The sequence below is a fragment of the Dipodomys merriami genome, unplaced genomic scaffold, assembly GCF_024711535.1.
Source record: "Dipodomys merriami isolate MVZ:Mamm:240054 unplaced genomic scaffold, mDipMer1.0.p SCAF_1128, whole genome shotgun sequence".
NCBI lineage: Eukaryota > Metazoa > Chordata > Mammalia > Rodentia > Heteromyidae > Dipodomys > Dipodomys merriami.
In genome coordinates this window covers 65,854-84,377 of record NW_027202414.1, presented here as the reverse complement: position 1 = coordinate 84,377, position 18,524 = coordinate 65,854, and the positions used below count along the sequence as shown (strand labels likewise).

Here is an 18,524-nt window from a genome sequence, read left to right as displayed (position 1 = left end):
AGTCTGTTACTTATTATATTAAAGAAAAATTTAAACTTGTAGGCTCTTCAACTTTATATCAGACAACCTAAACTTTGCTCAGGGGACATGGTACTTAATATTTGGATCATCAAGTGCCAATTACAAATTTAATTATACAAATAATAACTCTACTAATAGAGAATGTTAATGGTTTCTTATAGATGGAGCTGAAGGTAAAACTGCTAGGACTTTTCCCACGGAAGAGACTATTCTTATTACACCTCTTCCCATGGTCTTCCAACTGCCTCAGTTCATTCATTTTTTTTAACAAAACTCGAATATTTCCACTTTATTCACCCAGATATCCTTTTAACACTTCAAAGGCTGTTTTTGAGAAATAATAAAATTTTCAAAAGCACAAAAAATGCCACCCAAGTTAAGAAGTTTTGAGATCAAGCAGATGAAAGGGAAAATTTGAGTAAGGAGCAAGTTTAGTGTCCTAGCCATGACAAAATCCTAAGAGTTAGTGAGTGAACACATGACTCTGCACATATCCACAGAATTGAGGTCACATGATGATTCTAGCTCCTGGTCCTCCTCTTTGCCTTCCTGGTCTGACACACCATTCTCTGGGATGCTGAGCTCTTCTTTAGGCTTTCTTCATTCCCCTCAAGTAACTCCTGCCTTATAGGCTTGCACAAGATAGGCTTTTTCTTCATTTTGACATTTTGTTTAGGTTGAGAAAGCCATTTTTTTCTCCAATTCAATGCTGTTTGCCTATAAAAAATCACAATAAGAAAAACCCAACTAAGACAAGCATCCTTGGTTAAAGGCATTCTAGGTTGTAATCTCTGAACTCTTAGGACCTACTTTACTCTTGGCTTTGACTGTCTTTTGTCTTCCTTCTCAATCAAACTCCCCCCATCCCCACTCCTAGGGCTTGAACTCAGGGCTTAGAATCTGTTCTTGTTTGCTCTTTTTCCCCCTCAAGGTTAGTGATTTTCCACTTGAGCTGCAGCTCCACTTCCATCTTTTTGGTGATTAATTGGAGATAACTGAACCATGATGCTCAGATCTCAGCCTTCTGAGTAGCTAGGATTGCTCAATGAATTTTCAGGAAGAGGCATCATGATGTTAAGGGATTTCATGAAGTCATAAATATGATGATACCCAAAACCTTGAACAAGGACATTCTCAACTTCACCCCAGCATAACCATTGAAGTGAGGGATTTTAAACACTTATACATTAGTACTGCTCATACTCCCCTCAGACTTCAGGATCACACATCACTTTTGACTATCAAGCCTCACTGGTTACCTGGAACTCCCAACAACAGTTTCTGCTTTCCTTTTACTTGGAGACCTGAAACTTGAAGATTAGGATTTACTTTGTTCAATTTTGAGTCTCCTCGGTATTTTTCTTTAATTTTTGTTAATCAGTTTTTAACTTGAAGTGATATTCTGCTAAGATCAAGGCAACCTAAGATATACCATATCATTTTTAATTATCTCTTTGCTTAGTTTACTTTAATCAAGGGATTAAGAAAGCTATTATAAGGTTTTTGGTGGGGGTAGCATTGAGGGGAAGGGCAAATGGACAAATGTGGTCGAAGTACTTTATGTGCTCCTACAAAAGTAAACAATGAAGGTGGGGGAAAGTGGCTCACAACTTTAATCCTATCTATTCAGAAGGTTGTAAGCAGGAAAAATCAGTGAGTCTTATCTCCAAAAAACTACCAAAAGAAAGGAAATGGATTGTAGCTCATGTGGTAGCATGCTAAGATTAAGCAAAAGGAGCATAGATATGGTACTCAGGCCCCGAGTTCAAGACCTAGAATAAGCACAAAACAAACTAACAAAACCTGCTGAAATTGCTTTAAGAAGGGTCTATGAGAGAAAAATGGTTAGGGTAGATTTGATTTGGGAACATTTGGTATCTGTCACAGTATATGCGAATAGATCCACTACAGGTTGCTCTGGAAATATTATTCCTTGTTCCATTATGAGCTATTTGGATTCACTATTTCAGTGTGAAGTGATATTTCTTGAGAGAAAATTGTCAGTTGGGAGCCCAGCACTGCTGGATCATGCCTATAGCCTTAGCTGCTCAGGAGGTGGAGATCTGAGGACCAATGTTTGAAGCCAGCCCATGAAAGAAAGTCCATGAGACTCATCTCCAAAAAACTACTAAAACACTCCTGGAAGTGGTGCTGTGACTCAAGTGGCACAGCACTAGTCTTGAGCAAAATTAGCTCAAAGACAGCACCCAAGTCCTCAGTTGTAACCCCAGGATCAGCATATACACAGAAAAATTTTAGTATGACTTCTGAACGAGGTTTTGTACCATTTTTCCATGAGTTCATTTTCAGACAGCACTATGTCCTGTGGGAGGCTTATGTGTTCTGGCTTACATGGCATTTCTATTGGATGATATGTAATAGGCATCTACACAAAATTCCCTCACTCAAATTATATTCTTCAGTTAACAATCTAACAAAAAGAATTGAATTTCCCCATTTGTTTAAGTACTCAATGAATTTAACAGTATAAATTTGTAGATTCTATTTAAGTTAGATTCAATTTCTATTAATTTACTCTTTTAAAGTTCTTATTCTTAGTTTATGTAAGTATGTATGTATGTATGTATGTATGTATGTATGTATGTATGTATGTATTTTGTTGGCCATGGGGTCTGAACAAATGGCCTGGGAGCTGTCCCTCAGCTTTTCAGCTCAAGGCTAGTGCTCTACCACTTGAGCCACAGTACCACTTTCTGCTTTTCTGCTTATGTGGTTCTGAGGAATTGAACCCAGGGCCTCATGCATGTGAGGCAAGCACTCTACCATTCAGACACCTTCCCAGCCCCTCTTTGTTTAGTTTTAAAGTGCCTTTAATGACCTTTCTTATTATAAGATGATATAATTCTATAACTATATCTAGTTTTTTTAATAGGTTGATGATTTCCCATAGATTCACAGCCATCAAAAGATACAAAGTATTTCCTTCACCCTTAAAAGAACAGCCAACTTCTGTTTCCTCAGAAGTTGCACAGAGGTTCTTCCTGCAGAGTATCCCATACTTATATCTAACACCATGTGACAGAACAGACAATAACAATGTCTTCTTATTCTGTTATCCTCAGAAAATAAAATGCTATTCAAAAAGACTTTGGACCTTTGTTTCTGTAAGGTCCGCTCCTGGATGGCCAGTGGACTCCACCCTCCTCGCAGCAAAGTCTCCACCCAGTACCTGCGTTACCTAGGCAACTAGGATACCTGGAAGGGGTCACATCTGCATCCACTGAGGTCACATCTGAATTTGATGTGGCCACACCTTTCCCCGCCCATACCCTACATAAGGCCTAACCCAGGCCCAGACGCTCTCTTGCTCCTGCTCCTGCTCCTGCTCCTGCTCCTGCTCCTGCTCCTGCTCCTGCTCCTGCTCCTGCTCCTGCTCCTGCTCCTGCTCCTGCTCTTGCTCTTGCTCTTGCTCTTTTCTTGCTCTCTCTCTTTCCCAGCCACGTGGAGTGCCAACCTTGCCTGGTCCCAGCAGGTCTACCCCTTAACCTGAATACCACGTGAGTGCTACTGTTCTTACCCCTCTCTCTGCTCTTTTCTGGCTCTTTTCTCTCTCTCTTTCCTCTCTTCCCAGCTCTCTCTCATTCCCAGGCCTTTCCCAGCCACGTGGAGTGCCAACCTTGCCTGGTCCCAGCAGGGCTACTACTATATACCACGTGCGTGCTGGTGCTGTTCTTACTCGGCTTACCTCTTTTTAGAAACCTAACATAAATGGTACCGTGACTCAGATAAAGGCTTATAGTCAGGATAGCTGGGATTTCTCTGTTTTTTGCTTCTTTTTTCATTTTTTTTGTTCTTCCCTTTTTGCTCTGATGGCCTTTTGCAAACCCGTCTGTCTGCGGCGGAATCAATGCATTGATACCATTGCTGCCTTCACATCCACGTCCACACCACTTCTCTACTCTGGTGAGTGGAGCTACTCTCTACGGTTCTCTGTTGCTCTCTCTAGAGGGCTCTGGGGGATGTCGGGACGCCGCTTCTGCCTGGTCAGCTCTCCCTCACTCACCAGACTGACTCTCCTACTCATTAATCGGGTGCTGCGAATCACGCCCAAGCCGTGAAGCCCCTTTGAAATGTCTCCTGCGCTCCCTGGAAAGCCAGAGAGCCTCATTTTTATGCCGTTCTCAGAAGTACACAGTTTTTGCTACTGCAATGGTAAATGATCAGAAGTCTGTTTACTTTCGGGCTCTCTTTGCTCTCTCTCTGCCATTCATGGGCAACTTTCTACCCTTTTTTTTTTTTTTATAACTTTTTGGCCTGTGTCTTGAAGAGTGCGACGCAGGCTGGGTCCCAGGGACCCCCCCCCCTCTAGGTTCCCTCTCAAACGCTAGCCAATGTAGGCTTAATCTATTCAGGCTTTCTTTGCATTCTTTCAGAGATTCGCCATCTTGAATTCGCCATCTTGGCCATGTGGTGGCTTAAGGATTTGGCCCCATCTGACCCTTCACCTTCCACTAAGTTTACTACTCCATCTATTCTAAGGTGCCTTGCTAACAAGTTGCTCTTTTCACAGGCCCTGGTAATGGACGCCCAACCAGCTGATATGCTTTGTTAGCAAAGATGTCTAAATGTTGTCGAAATTTTAGGTTTTAAGTTTTGCCTTTTTTGTTTTGTGTTGTGTATTCTACTACTGACTACGTGGTTCTAAAATACTGGGTATAAAATGTCATGTCAAAACCAACTTTACAATGTCGGTGTGGGGGGGGAGGGGGGTATAATTGGGTGGGGGGAGGGGGGAGGCTGGGAAGGGAGGTGAAGGGTAAACAAAGGAGGAGGCTGCAATGCTTGGTAAGAAATGTATGCATTATCCTGCCCATGTAATTGTCGCCCCTCTGTACAGTATGTTCTCAAATAAAATAAAATTAAAATAAAATAAAATAAAATACTGGGTATATCTGTGCTAAAATTCTCATCACATCTAATGAGTTTTGTCATTTCAGAATATTTGTTGGCAATTCTTGATAAGAACCAGGTAAGCTCTACTTATTCTACTTGAAATCCTTGTTGCTTTAATTGGAAATAATAAAGGGCTTTTGTGGCAAAGATTTCAGTTCAAAGCCAGCTTGGGCTAAAAAATTCCTAAGACTCTGTCTCCCAGCTAAACTCTGCAAGTGGTACTATAACTCAAAGTGGTTCCCTGCTAGCCTTGAGCAGAAGTGCTCAGGGACAGTGCCCAGGCCTTGAGTTCAAACCTCCTTGAATACTAGTGGTACTATAACTCAAAGTGGTTCAGTGCTAGCCTTGAGCAGAAGTGCTCAGGGACAGTGCCCAGGCCTTGAGTTCAAATCTTGAATACCAACTGGGACAAGCCATCCCAGCAACGAGCACCTAGACTCAGCCAGTCTGGGGAACAAGGGAACGTGGAAAGGAGTAAGAGGAGATGATGTCACATCACCTACTTTGTGCCTGCCCTTTCAAAATTAACCTGAGCCTGGAGGTCAGTAGAAGTAAGAAGCCTACCCAGCCAGTGTCTATACCTGTCTACCTATTAACTGAACAGGAATTTATATTCTTGCCTTTGTCACTTGACTTCTCTACCTAGTCGCCAGATGTCAGAAGTAACTAGGGACATTTCTAACAACATTTTCAGCCCAAGTCCTTCCCCTTGCCATTTATTTGCTCTCTAGTATTTTTTTCCAGCCCCTCAATGCTCATGAGACTTCTCCAGATTTCATCTAAGGACTCACGCCACCAAGGGACAGCTGCTGCTCACTGCCTTCTCTGGGAGGAGACCAAATTCCAGCCTTTTACCCCTATTGTCGACGCCCCTTGTCAGCAGGAAGTAGCCAGAGAGAATCCTCGCCCTATTTCATGATTATTAAAAGGCTGGAATGTAAGGTCCGCTCCTGGATGGCCAGCAGACTCCACCCTCCTCGCAGCAAAGTCTCCACCCAGTACCTGCGTTACCTAGGCAACTGGGATACCTGGAAGAGGTCACATCTGCATCCGCTGAGGTCACATCTGAATTTGATGTGGCCACACCTTTCCCCGCCCATACCCTACATAAGGCCTAACCCAGGCCCAGACGCTCTCTTGCTCTTGCTCTTGCTCTTGCTCTTCTTCTCTTCCTCTTGCTGCTCTTTTCTTGCTCTCTCTCTCTTTCCCAGCCACGTGGAGTGCCAACCTTGCCTGGTCCCAGCAGGTCTACCCCTTAACCTGAATACCACGTGAGTGCTACTGTTCTTACCCCTCTCTCTGCTCTTTTCTGGCTCTTTTCTCTCTCTCTTTCCTCTTTTCCCAGCTCTCTCTCATTCCCAGGCCTTTCCCAGCCACGTGGAGTGCCAACCTTGCCTGGTCCCAGCAGGTCTACTACCCCTTACCTGAATACCACGTGCGTGCTGGTGCAGTTCTTACTCGGCTACCTCTTTTTAAAAACCTAACAGTTTCCTCATGTTATTTATAATTTAAGGAAGCTCAATGCCAGACATTACTATTTTCTGTAGTTGTATGTTACAAGATCTACATTCATTCCCATGGAATGTTTTATTTTTGTTGGGTGTGGTGGTCCTTGTACTAGGGCTTCAACTCAGGACCTGGTAATGTCATTTCAGTTTTTTGCTCAAGGCTGGGACCCTTCCACTTGAGCTACCTCACTGCTTCTGGCTTTTTCGTGTTAACTGGAAATAAGACTGGGTAGGTTATGGAGGGGGTATGACTGTGATACATTGTATACATGTATGGGAACTTCACAACCTCCTCCTTGTACAACCAATACTTGCTAATAAAAAGAAAGATAATTAGAGGTCTAATTGTTCACAGTAAGTTTCTTGTAATTTCCCTTCTTAAATCTTTCTCATTTTTTTCATGCTAGCATGTGCTCAGTGCTGACCCTTAGCTCTTTTTCTTATGGCTAGTAAGTACTTCAGCCACAGCTCTAGTTCCAGTTTTTGCTAGTTAATTGGAAGAAAGTAACTATCTGATATTTGTGCCTAGGTTGTCTCTGAACCTCAGTACTCAGATCACAGCATCCTGAGTAGCTAGGATTACAGGTGAGAGCTACTCAGATCCTTGTTGTCTCCTAAATTATCCCATGTCCATTTCACAATGGCAGTCCATTTCCATGGTTCCCAGCTTTGCAGCAAGCGCTTAATTATAATCCAACACCAAGTCTAACCTCCACCACAGATGCTATTTTTTGTGTCATACTCTGACTATAGACACCCTTCTCCTGGCTGATGCATTGCATCAACCTAGATGGCTCTCATACTAGGCCACAAGGATAGAAAGCCAGGAAACACTAGCTTAGAAGCTGTTAAATCAGAGGAGCAAAAAGATATCATAGTGCATTCTGCTGTGATATTATTCTGACTTAAACAGCCTTGTCATCTATTACCGTAGCTTTGACATCACATTCTGAGTAGTGACTGGGTGTAAGCTGGTGTGTCAGAGCTGACTATAGTATTGTCCTGAGCCTGTGCAGACTGAAGAGACAAGCCAGTGCCAGTAGCACACACATTGGAATAACAAAGCAACCTATAGTTAGGCATTGCCATTCTTTGTTCTAGAGTAATGAATGAATGACTCTCTAATTTCTTGACAAGAAATTCCTACAGACCCATATGCAGCTGCCTCATCAGAGCAAGTAAAGAGCCTGGTGCTGCCTGGAGGAAACACTGTGAGAAGCTGCCAGAAAGCATCTGTTTACTGGACTCATGGGGCTCCTCTGTCCTCTAGAATTAATGACAAATAAGGAGCAAACACCTCCCCCTCTAGGCAGACATACACAGGAAGAGCATTGCCACGGCACAACAGGGGACTCCCAAGACATACACCTGATCTGTGCTGTCAGAACTGAGAGGGTTTTTTTTTGGGGGGGGAGGGTCCGGTTGTGGGGCCTGAACTCTGGGCCTGTGCCCTGTCCCTCAGCTCTTCAGCTCAAGGCTAGTGCTCTACCACTTGAGCCAGAGCGCCACTTCCGGCTTATTCTATTTTGCTTATGTGGTGCTGAAGAATCGAACCCAGGGCCTCAGGCATGCAAGGCAAGCGCTCTACCACTGAGCCAACTTCCCAGCCCCAGAGCTGAGAGTTTTTAATGACACTTCATCCCACAGTGCTCTCTAAAACCCTCATCCCAGCCCTGCTCATTTCATGTCCCTGACAATGTTTATAGGCATCCCACATCCAGACTGAAGATGTTCCTTCATGTTTGGAGTAAGTCTGATCAGACTTTATATGGATCCACTGCTCAGTCAGGACTCTCGATCCCTCCCATCCCCTTTTTGATACTGTCTGTCTCTTGACCTATTCCTGTCTTCTCTTTTCAAGATTCAGTCAGGGCCGGGTACAGGTGGCTCACACCTGTAATCCTAGCTACTTAGAAGTCTGAGATCTGAGGATCGTGGTTCAAAGCCAGCCCAGGGTGGAAAGTCCGTGAGACTCCTATCTCCAATAAACCAGCAGAAAACCAGAAGTGGCTCTGTGGCTCAAGTCATAGAGTGCTAGCCTTGAGTTGAAAAGCTCAGGGACATCACCCAAGCCAAGCCCAGAGATCAAGGCCCATGACTCAAAATAAATAAATAAATAAATAAAAGAATGCAAAAACATATAAAGCTCAGAATGGCAAGCAGCTGAAAACAGGATGGGATAAACCAACATTATCTATGACAGTTTTCAGATTATGCAGAGAAATGCCTGCATTGTTGGAGCCCAAGCCCATCTGATAGCTGAGTTTTAGCTGGCTGGCATGCCCATGATGCCAGGTAATGGTATTCACAAGTTTTGTGATATTATTGGATGACACCAATAGGCTTCAAGTTGGGAACCTGAAATTTTTCTATTGATCTAAGAGGAGAAATATATCAGGACAAGAAATGGGATTAACACAATGCCAAAAGCAAAAGGCCATCCAATCCAAGGAAGACAGAATAACTCTGTCTCTGAAAAGATGATTCTCTCAAAGGAATCCTGAGCTGAGCATGGTGGTCTATGTTTGCAATCTCTGAATTTAGGAGGCTGAGTCAGAAGTTAGGTCGAGACTAGCCTAAGTTCCATGCCAAGAGAAGAACACAAAACCAAACCTCATCTTACAAAATAAAAGAAGGATTGGGAATGTGGCTTAGTAATAAAGTGCTGGCCTAGCACATACATGAAGTCCTGGGTTTGGTTCCTCAGTACCACATAAAGAGAAAAGGCTGGAAGTGGTACTGAGGCTTGAGTGGCAGAGTGCTAGTCTTGAGCAAAAGAAACTCAAAATGAATGGTGTTAGGAAAAATGTAAAATTAATGAAATAACATCTCTCTCCCTCCCCTATATCCCTTCCTGCTTTCCTCCCTCCCTCCTTTTCTCAGTACTAGGGTTTATACAAAGGATTTCATGCTTAGGCAGGTGTTTAACTCTTAATCCACACCACGGCCTTTTTGTACTTTAGTTTTTAAGTTAGGGCATCCTGTTTTCTTCCCATCCCAGGACCAGCCTCCCATCTAGCTGAGATTATTGGAATCAGCCCAGCTTGATGATTGTGATCAGATCTCACTTTTTGCCTGGGTTGGTCTTGGATTGCAGTCCTCTCAATCTATGCCTCCCAAGTCGATGGTACTACAGGAGTGATCTATCATGCTTAGCCTTTAAAATGATCACTTAGAGCTGGGCGCAAGTGGCTCCTGCCTGTAATCCTAGCCACTCAGGAAGCTGAGATCTGGTTCAAAGCCAACCAGTGCAGGAAAGACCATGAGACTCTTATCTCCAATAAACCACCAAAAAACCTAAGTGTTCCTGTGGCTCAAGTGGTAGAGTGCTAGCTTTTAGCTGAAGAGCTAAGGGACAGCAGCACCCAGGCCCAGAGTTCAAGTCCCAAGACAGACAAAAAAAATCACTTAGGAAGATAAAAAAAAAAAACCTCCTGAATTCTCACATTTATTTAAATAGCGGCTGCCAGTCATATTTTATAAAGCACTTATGGGGCCCATGAAGTCTTTTATTTTTAAAATACAATAAAATAGTACTAGAGCAGTTGGGATATTGTTCTGCCAGTAACACTACTGTAAGAGCCTCGGAGGGAGCAAGCAAGCCGGCTACAGGCCAGCGCCGCCACCGCCGCTTCTTCTGAGCAACAGTGAGAAGCAGCAAGCAGCCATGGCTGGGGCACAGGCTCCTCAGGCCAGACCCTGCAGTCAGGGAAGCCCCTCCAAATCCCTCCAGTGGCTGACCTCAGGCCTCAAAGGCTCCAGCGCCGAGCTTCCTGGGCTCATCCCTAGGCTGGAGGTGCAGTGTGAAACAGCAAAGGAGTCAGCGAGACTCCTCCAGTGTCAGGGCAACCAGGCAGGAGTGGAGCCAAATGGCCAAACTTGCAGCAGCGACTGCAGCAGTTGTTGCTGCCTCGTGCAGCATGGGCCAGGGCTCCTGCAGCTGCTCAGGCACAGCCAGAGGCGGAGAAAAACTCCAGGATTGACACAACCCCCTTCCACCCAATCGGCCTAAGATCTGGGAGCTGGATCTGGAGCAAAAGGAGAGGGGTTCAGATGGGTGTTGGAGGCATAGGCCTACAAAACCCCATCTGAGCACCTGTGTGCCCTGAGGGTGCATGCAGGCATGCATTCTTTCCTTCCAATTTATTTATTTTTGTTGGTCGTGGGGCTTGAACTCTGGGCCTGGGCGCTGTCCCTCAGCTTTTCAGCTGAAAGCAAGTGCCCTACCACCTGAGCCACAGGACCACTTCCAATTCTTCTCGGGGAGGAAGGGACACCCCTTCCTCCATGCTGGGCAAAGGTTCTGCCCCCGGTGCAAGACTCAGGTAATGGTTTGCTCAAAGTACCATTCCTGCTTCATCTACTTAACCACGTAGAACAATGCCTGGAGACTCCCCCTATGTGTAATCACCTGTGCTTTACCTACTTTTACAACCTTGATTAGTGGAACTGCTCCACATTTGTTGACAAGGATTAGCTTTTTCTGTTTAAACTCTCATTGCCTGTGCTCCCATAAAACTGTTTAACTCTCTGCCCCTGACTGAAGATTTACTTCTCCTGCTTGTGTGCTGTATATAAGCATGTGATGTTTCAATAAATTTTGTCTATACCCACATGGTGTAGTCCCTTCTTGCCTATACCACACATCGTGTCCCCAGATCCCACTGTGGAAACAGCAACAAATGGGGTTATGCCAGTCAATGCCTCTGACATCTCCCCCCTTTTTTGTTTTTTAAGTACAACTGTAAGCAAGAGATCCTTTGCAGGAGGGATTTGCAGAAACTATTTTGGAATGTAGACAGCAATATCTTGACAAGACATAATGCAATCGATCTGTAGAAACACTATGTTTAAAACTGTGCCACCAGGTACGAGGGTCCAATTGGTTTAGCACAGATGCAATTCCCTCAGCCAGACCTTCATATCCCACCCCAGGGAGTTGTGCCAAGAAAGTCTCAATGACTTCCTGCTGTAACTAGTGGATGTCCCAAGTCAAATTTCCTTGCAAGACTGGCAGGTGGTAGTGAAGTCCCTGCCAAGTAATGTTAGAAGTGTTGAATCAAGTAGGAGTGATGCACAGTTTATTGAGCTCTAATCACACTTGAAGGTTAGCTGTTTCTGCAGATCAATTATCTAGTCTCCCATCCACTGCACCCTGTGTTGCAGTGTGTTCAGACGGGAATCAATGTCCTGTTTAATATTGTGCTGATGAGTCCATAGCTGGTGACAGTCCAGCCACTTCTCTACAAAGTCCTTGGTTTGGATGGAGGAATGCAGGGCCACTCCAGCAGTCGCAGCAGTCATGGTGATAGCAATCATTTCAAGGATCACAGCTACACTCAGACCCAGGAATCTCCTAGTTCTCTTCAGCAGTTGCTGGAAGACTCCTTTCAACAAACCAACAGTGGGGCTCTCCTGCCAAGGTCGGGTGAGGTTAACAGGCACCCAGACCCCTAAGCGAGATCTTAATATCAAGAGAGACTGAGAAGGCATATTAAAAGAAATAGTATGATTTAAGCATGTAAAGAGTCCTGGCTGCGTGGGTTCTCATTGATTGACACTGTCCCTGTGGGCTAGTACATAGGAAAGTTTAATACAACCCTGTACAGTAGAAGAATGGTTCCTGTAAAATGTATAATTTGCCTCATGGGCCCTAGTAAAGTGACCAATCCAATTCTGAGTTGTATAAAATTGGGTGGCAAGTTTTATAAATGCCACTGCTCAGGCCCTAAGTGTCCCCTGAAATTTATATGTGGCCTACGAGGCACAAGGCCTCCATCATGTCAGGTGAGCAAGCCAATGGGTTCTACATGATTTATAACTCCATTGTATAGACGTCACCGTCAGAAGAATTATTAGTATACCAATCACCAACATGCTTTTCAGAATAATTGGCAATGAAACATCCATGAGGACCTCAATCTATAAATGAGATGTTATCATTATGCTGTATAATCTTTCCTCTAGGGTTTTGACACTGAGACCACTGAATAGAAACATAAACCCAATTCAATAATTAATGTCCTGGCATACTAGGTTAGGTGGTTGCCCAGTCTTATTTGTATAAGAATGATCCTGACCAATAAAATTTAAGGAACTTGTTCTGAATAGCCCCATATGATTGTTGATCTTATCATCAGGCAAGATGTATGCCCATACCTGTCTTCTGGTTGGTAAGCAAGGTGATGTCCCTAAACACAGTGGTAAAGACTCAAATCCTAAGGAAATAATATAAGGTATTCCTTCCTCACCTGGATGAGTAGGGTCTGCATGATCCCATGGTGGCGGAAAATACGTGCTGTCATTTGTATACGCCACCGGACCTTGGTCTAGCTAATCCACTAATTTTAACAATGGTGGGTGAGGGACATAGGCCCAATATGCATGTTCACTGCAGATGTATTCACAAGCAGTGCAATCACGGCCAAAACAGATATTCAGGTATTCTAGGGGTTTTTGTACTGACCAGGGTGGCTTCGGTCTTGTGTCAACACCTTATTCTGACCCCATGTTGGTGGGGTCAAGCTGGTTTTCTTAAGATAAGGATGATGGCTTCCTCGGGACTTAAAGCTTAGGTCTGCGAAGCTGCGTACTAGATCTTCTTCCTCAGGGTTGTGTTGTGTTGTTTTTGCTTCTCTGGAGGTCGGATGAGTCAAAAAGGGACCCAGATGTTGCCAGTGGATCCATCTGGAATGATAGAAACACTGTTTTCCCTTATGGGGCATTACTCTTAGTCTTCATTGATTAAATTTTTTAAACCATATGGGAATAGATAGTGAGGTGGTGCTAGAGGGATAAAATGCTTTTCAGCTTTAGTGAAAGGATCACTTTGAGTGAAATTTTAAAAATTTAAATAAGGTGAAGGCAAAAGTTTCCCTTGGGGATTCCCCTTTTTCGTTTTTTTTTTTTTTTATAATTGAAGCTTAAATGTTTTATGGGTGTGTAAACAGTTGGCATTAGTCTACACAGGTTGATTAAAGAAGTTTTCCTAGGGACTAACTTTAGTAAACTCCCCTAATATTTTTCTGGTTGTACACTGGCTTTTATAATATGGTGTGGGGTAGTTTGTCAAGGTGACAACTTTTTACTAATTACATTTTATTCCAAACTAGAGTTTAGACATAATTTTTTAACTTTTAATAGCTGTATGGACCCTGTTGGGGGGGGGGGCTATAGCAGCATAGCCTGTTTAGTACTTTGGTTTGTAAAAGATTTAAATAGTCTAGGATGTTTAAAGGTAAGATCCATAAGAAGTTCCACTTGTAGGTGTTCAGTGGCAGTTTTGTAATTGACAAACAAGTTATAAAAGCAGAACTAACAGTTAGTGATTACAAATTGCATTAAGGCAAATAGGGTGGTTGAGTCCAAACAACTGCCTGTAGACATCCTGGTATCTAGGCTGGAGATGGGGGCATTGTACCCAGCTTCAAGGCCTGGAGGTGGGACAAGTCTTACCTTGAAATTCTAGGAAAACATTACCTCCCCAAATGGGCGAAAGCATTGTTTAGCTCCTCAAATAGCCTAGGTGGGACAGCCCATCCTTTGGCATACAGATGTTTAGTGTAGCTCCTGGTGCTTAACTCTCTACTTAAGCCCTTATCTTTGAAAATTTAACATTTGGTCTAAATCCTGATATAAATGATCTTTTTAGTAATTATCAGACCACAATTTTGTTTTATTTTGGTGTTTATACCAATGTTTCTCTGCTTACCTGGGACTTATTTGTCTCAGTTAAATTTGAATTTTCTCCTTCCTTGTTCTAATTAATACCCTATCTGTTTACTTTCGATCTGGTCCTAACAATTTCATATTTTATTCTTAAACAAATTTATTTGGTTAGTGTCAGCCCAGAATTTACTGCCAATTAGGGTCTTAAGCACATACAGAGCAGTTTGGATTTAAGCTATTCCCCACATTTCACAAACTCAGCCTTTTACAGCCAACTATTACAAATGGTTGACAAGTTTTTGCCCAGTTATGCATGCTTATAAACTAGCTTGCCATGACCTCCAGCTCTGATCAATTTTAGAAGAGCCAAACATTATTGCCAAAGTCCCAGCAGTGCCTCTTTCTATGTTAGGGTAAATGCAACCTTGACATTTCCCTTGGTCACTGGACTTGAACTTAGTGCCTGAGTGCTGTTTTTCAGCTCTCCAGTACAAGGATTGCGCTTTGCCACTTCGGACTCCAAAGCAACTCTGCCCACTTTTTTGGCACTCTGCTGGCTAGTTAGAGATGATAATCTTTCTCTGCCTGGACTGGCTTTGAACTGCAGTTTGTAGATTGCTCACCTTTGGTCCTCAGCTCCACCCACATCTGGGCCCCCTCCCATTTCTGGAGTTCCCTCCATACAACTGGCCTCTCCCTCTCTCCACCCAGACCCACCAGAACTCCTATCTACCTCACTTCCTTTTCTCTCAGATACTTCTGCTACCAGGATGGTGATGGAGGTCATGTGCTCCCTCTTGGGGGAAATATGGCTCCTCTAATAAACCTTGTAATCTTTCTCCTTTGCCTGCCTGCCTCTGCATGGTCCCATAGGATGGATGTGTCTGATCCTCTTTCATTGGTGGCTCCATACTGGGATAGGTTCCCCAGTGCATTTGCTCCCCCTGCACCTCAGAAGGGAGTTCAACCAGCTTCCCTGGGACCTATTCTGAGATCCTTCACTCCAGTCACCAGAGGACCATCAAGGTAACTTCCTCCTGACTGAGCGCTCTACCAGCCCATCCAGCCCCACTAATTAATTCCCACTCCAGGGTAAGTGACAAGTTTGTCCGAGGTCGGGGTTTCTGATTCCAATATCAGTGGTAAGGCCACCTGAGCCTTTCTGGGCTAACTGAGCCCCACCCTCACCATCTGACCAAAAACTTGGCCAAGTGCTAGAATTAGCCACTAGGGGCCTACCATGGCCCAAGGACCCACCTTGGACCAACATAAGGACAGTCTCCACTGGTGGGGCCACCACCTATTCAGGAGCCAACCTGCACTGTAGAGGACACTCTACTGTAGGCAAATGGCTTCAGGTCACTTACCATGGGAAGGACACTAAATTTCTTTACATTAAGGCCACCTGGCCTTGGAGGGCTGTTGGTTCCCCATCAGTTAAATTTGGCCCAGATTTAAAACTCCACTTCTGAGAGTGCTTGAGCAAGTACCTCTCTCTCTCTCTCTCCCCCTCCCCTTAAACTCTCCCTCTTGCCAAAATTACCTGCTTGTAACCTCTTTCACAAGTATTTCATATGCTAAACGCGTTGGTTAAGCCCTGGAAGAATGTAACCAGTAATTGCTTGTTTCTACTCATTAGATAGAAAATGGGTGAGTTTAAGTCTAAACTCACCGAAATAAAGGCCAACAAGTTTGGATATTACCAAAAGTGTATTAATCTTCTCTCTAGCACTGAGCAAGTGGTGGATGTGCCAAATTGGCATCTTGGTACTTCAGCTTGGTACTACCCCTTCCCCCTCCCCTGTCCTGTGGTGCCATTATGCTAGGCCAAGTGTATGTTCCTATTGCCTCCTGTTCATTTGGTTTCTTGTTGGCAAAGTTTTGTATTTTAAACTGACCACATGGTTCCTTCATAATTAGAAAAGTAGTTCCACTAAAATTTCAAAACTTTAAAAGTCTATTTTAAAATCTAAGCATGCTCTATAATCTGTGCACAAACATGTCTGTCTGTGTCTTATTTGACTATATGTAAGTGATTATGGTTTCAAGGTTACTCTGCCTACTAAAAATCTTTGTCAATGGAAGCTGTGAATTAATCTAAATTGCTTTAAAACTTTGTGACCTGACTAAGCCAAAGAAAAAACAGGCAGTTTTAAAAGACCTTGGAAAAGGACTTAAAAAAGACAATGTCCTTTACAAAGTAAATGAAATTGGTAACTAAGTTGGCTGTGAATTATGTCATTCCTATGTCCATCTATGCTAAGAGTTAACTATTGTACACTGACCATGGCTAGTAAACTAAAGCTAAGGGTTTCATTCTCTGTTTTCTCCCCTGTGTGCCGATCAACTTCAATTAAGATCAAGGGAGCAGAGTGACTATGCCCAGGCACAGCTGCCTAAACCAGTGGCACCAGCCTGCAAAAGACAATGTAAACCAGGTCTCTAACCAGTATATGTAGAAATATTGCAGGTTACCAACAGGAGGTGCAACAGTCCATACATGCTGGGAGATGCCACAGTCTCTCTCAGACTCTGGCCTTGCTTCATCTTACATGACCAAAAGCCTGTTAATTAAGGGTAAAACACAAGCCACATTAGATATTTGGTTCTGTAAATGTTAATCGCCAGAAGTTAGACCATACAGGGTGTATGAGCAAAGGATAGAAATTGATTTCTATACTATTTTACAATTGGAGGTAAATTCCTAAATGTAACTCAGACTGCAGAAAAAAAATATGGCCACTCTTTCTATTCACTGCCCACAGGACAGCCTACAGGCAAAGAATATACAGCCCAGTGTTTCAATGATGCATTTAAATGCAAATTAACATAACTTCACAAAAAGGATTTAAAATGACATCCCCCTTGTAAAAATTTGAGAAGTTGTGGGGAGTGGCTGACCTCCCAGACAAGTTTAAAAGATAAAATTTTCCTAAAGGTTTATTTCAAAGTAAAAAAAAAAAAAAATAGGATTATTCAGGTTTGCCCCTAAAGTTTTTTGTAACAGTTGCCGGAAGGCCCACAGTAAAAGATAGGACACGTTTGTCAAATGTAATTTAATAAGTAAAACCATGCTTATAAAACTACTTCCAATGACCATCTTTGTTGCTTTTAATTGGAGTAAAAGTTGAAAGACCCCCGGCGTGGGGTGTCCTTCAATCAGAAGAGACCCTTCCCCAAGGAACAACGAGACCACTTGTGCGGATGCAATCAGCAAGAGGTTTATTTGGGCAAGCCCTCGGCTCCCAGGTGCACTCAACCTCGAGATCCACAAGGTTCGGGTTGAATGTCTGAGAACCGGTTACACGGGTACCCGGGGCGACATAGTCTATCGGGAGACTTGCGCGCCGAGTGCTTGAAAGCACCCTCTTTTTATGGACAGCAGAAGCAAGGTTACAGAAGCAAGATGCTTGGTTACAGAGTATTGATTGGTTAATTTCAAATTACGCTCAGGGTGGGGATTGGTCAGGTTAAGCTGGCCAGATGGGGCAGGTGGGGTTGGGGGAAAGCTGACGTGTCGGTACTTGCCCCGGCAAGTCTGTGCTGGTCGTCATGCACCGAAACTGTTCGTTCCCTAATTTTGACAAGTGATTTATTACCTCCTGACCTACCCTGCCATTATAGCTAAGTTTTACAGGAAGGGACGGGAGGGTCGGCTATTTTTCAGGAATGCCTGGTTTTAGGGCATGTGTTAGAGTCATGCTGAGGTCTGCAGGCGGTGACTCAGTGGTTAATGACTTGCCTGCGTCCTGCTTGCTCTCTTAGCTATGTAGGGGAAGGGGCAGTGGTTTTTCTTAAAGAGCTCAATGGATGAACGTATTCTGGGGTCTGGGGTCTTTTCAAAGTGACTGTTTGTAAAAAAAAAAAAAACAACTCATTGATCTGTCGTTCGAAGCCAGTCCAGGCACAGGCAGACTAAAGTCCCTGTGAGATTGTCATCTCTAATCTGCCAACAGAGTGCTCAAAGCTGAGTTGTTTTGGAGTTTAAAGTGGCCAAGTGCTAGTCCTGAGCTGGAGAGCTGAGGGACAGTACTCAAACCCTGAGTTCAAGTCCGGCGACTGACCAAGGAAAGTGCCAAAGATGTATTTATCCCAACATAAGAAAGGCACTCCAGGGACCCTGACAATGTTAAAACATTCAGAGGCAATTACAAACAAATGTTTGGATGACAAAAGTGGTATCAGGTCCTGAGTTACTTGAGCTTTGTCTTCCAAAAAATTGATCAAGCCAGAAAGTCATGGAAAGATAAGTTTTTAAACATTCCTATCACCCATGTTGGTGTAACTGGGCAAAACTTTCCAGAGATCTGTGATAGTGGGTAGTAAAAGCTAAGATTGTAGAATGTAAATCCCAAAACCCCTGTATCTGCTCAAAGTCCTAATTGGCAGTAACTTTTGAGCTGGTTAAATTCA

General features: G+C 43.6%; 1 long non-coding RNA gene across 4 annotated transcripts in view; it reads right to left on the bottom strand.

Annotated features, from left to right (window-relative positions):
- Positions 1-11,325: 11,325 nt before the first annotated feature.
- The window catches only part of LOC138822602 (uncharacterized), a 34,161-nt gene continuing 26,962 nt past the window's right edge, over positions 11,326-18,524 (bottom strand). For all 4 annotated transcript variants that reach the window (XR_011370569.1, XR_011370570.1, XR_011370572.1 and 1 more), the window contains 2 exons: positions 12,910-13,130; positions 11,326-11,858 (listed from right to left, as the gene is read on the bottom strand). This is a non-coding gene — a long non-coding RNA (uncharacterized lncRNA). The remainder of the gene's footprint in view (positions 11,859-12,909; positions 13,131-18,524) is intronic.